The sequence below is a fragment of the Rhinolophus ferrumequinum genome, chromosome 9 (genome assembly GCF_004115265.2).
Source record: "Rhinolophus ferrumequinum isolate MPI-CBG mRhiFer1 chromosome 9, mRhiFer1_v1.p, whole genome shotgun sequence".
NCBI lineage: Eukaryota > Metazoa > Chordata > Mammalia > Chiroptera > Rhinolophidae > Rhinolophus > Rhinolophus ferrumequinum.
In genome coordinates, this window is record NC_046292.1 from 44,972,215 (window position 1) to 44,973,953 (window position 1,739).

Below are 1,739 nucleotides of genomic sequence, written 5' to 3' on the forward strand. Positions count from 1 at the left end.
TCTGAACCATGTTAAATCCTATATCCTTTACTGGACCATGTTCTCTTTCAGAAATATAGAAGTGACTCAGTGGCGTTAGGCTAAAGTGTCTTAATGAGTCTGAGAGTATCCTGGAAAATGCATCAAGATCTGGGACCTTGGCCACCCAACCCAGCCAGCATGCCCCTCATTTTTCTAAGATGACATATCAGTTACCTAATCCATTCACCTGGTGATCTTGCATTTATTTATATCAACCTCTGCTCACCACAGAGGTGGTTCTGTCCCTCACTAGCTGTGTGCCCTTACAGGCAACTTAACTTCTACTTTCTCACCTGCAAAACGAGGACACAGTACAGTGGATTAGAGACTTCTCCCACTGTGAAGAGGATATGTAAGCTTCTGCCTAAACTCAGACACCATCACAGAAATAAGAAGGAAAAGGGAAAATAACTTCGGAAAGAAGATGTAGTCCTAATCATCCTATTAATAGAATCCACTGAATATTTACCTAGGACAGTTTTAAACCTAGAGACTGCATTAGCTCTTATATATATGAAACTGTTTATTTTCCATCCCCTTATTTCTGTTTTCTGTTTAAGTCTATGAAAGAAAAGCTTAAGACCGCTCAGTGTTGCTCCTGCTCATCCAATGGCCTGAGCAGTGGGAGCTGCAGCCCAGTCTTCAGGAGCAGGCCGAGGACTCCAGTCTTCAGTAGGGAACTGCGGGCAGGCAGGGAGGGCGCCCGCACACCTTCACATTAGCCTGTGACTTCCGGTTGAACAGCAGTAAACTGGAGCAGCCCATTCACCCTGAATTCCTCGTTGGTCATGGCCTTTTCCAGCAGCAACCTGCTCTTTCTTTTCAATCTCTTCAGGATCCTGAAGACACAGAGATCAGGCATGGCCTCCCACGGGTGTCCACAAGGGATGGCACCACGCACACACAGAACTTCCCGGACCCGCGTCCATCGTATCAGACCCACTGAGCGAGTTCCCTTGTTGCATGGGATGGCAATGTCCGCATAGTGCAGAGGAGAGTCTGTGTCACACACTAGTAGGCAGGCTAACATAAGACGCCTCTGTGAGAGGCTGGCGGTCAGTCCTGGGATCGGTGACCGCCAGATGATGTGGCTCCCAGAAGGCCGCGTGGATCCGGTTAGTGCAGGTTATGGAGGTGAAATCCAGCAATAGTGTCTCCAGTGGCAGCAGCAAACTTCGGCACCGCTCGCTGGCCAGTATTCCTGCAGGATATGACACTAACACTACCCGGGTTTTCAATGGTAACGTTGACACAGCCACCAGCAGGAGCTTCTCCCAGGTACCCTTCAGATTTGTGCTCCAGATGCCATCACTTGTCCTTTGTAGATGTACTGTTCCATTTGGAAGTCAAGGTTGGTGCCACCTAAGTGGGTTCCTGCTGCAAGGAATTTGAAGACATTCTCCTCCTTCATTTGCATGATATCAAGAGCTGCAGACATTGTGAAAACTTCCCTTTAAGTTACAACAAGCACCCAGAACAATGCCATATGCACCAGTCTCTGAGTAAGCACAGAAAGGCTGCATCTCTTTCATTGACAAGTCTAAAGATTTCCCCCGCCATCATTAGGAATGGGATCTTGGGAACAAAATGGATCCATAAGGAACAATGTCATTCTAAGCTATAATGGCAAGTTCTATTGAGTCTAAATCAAAGTTTCGATCTCACTCCCAATTTAAAACTTCTGTTCCCCCCAATATCCCCAATTTGCAACCCTCAAC

At 47.2% G+C, this 1,739-nt stretch overlaps 1 pseudogene; it reads right to left on the reverse strand.

The window, feature by feature from the left end:
- Positions 1-623: 623 nt before the first annotated feature.
- LOC117027080 (40S ribosomal protein SA-like) lies at positions 624-1,459 on the reverse strand (annotated as a pseudogene).
- Between the last annotated feature and the right edge of the window lie 280 nt (positions 1,460-1,739).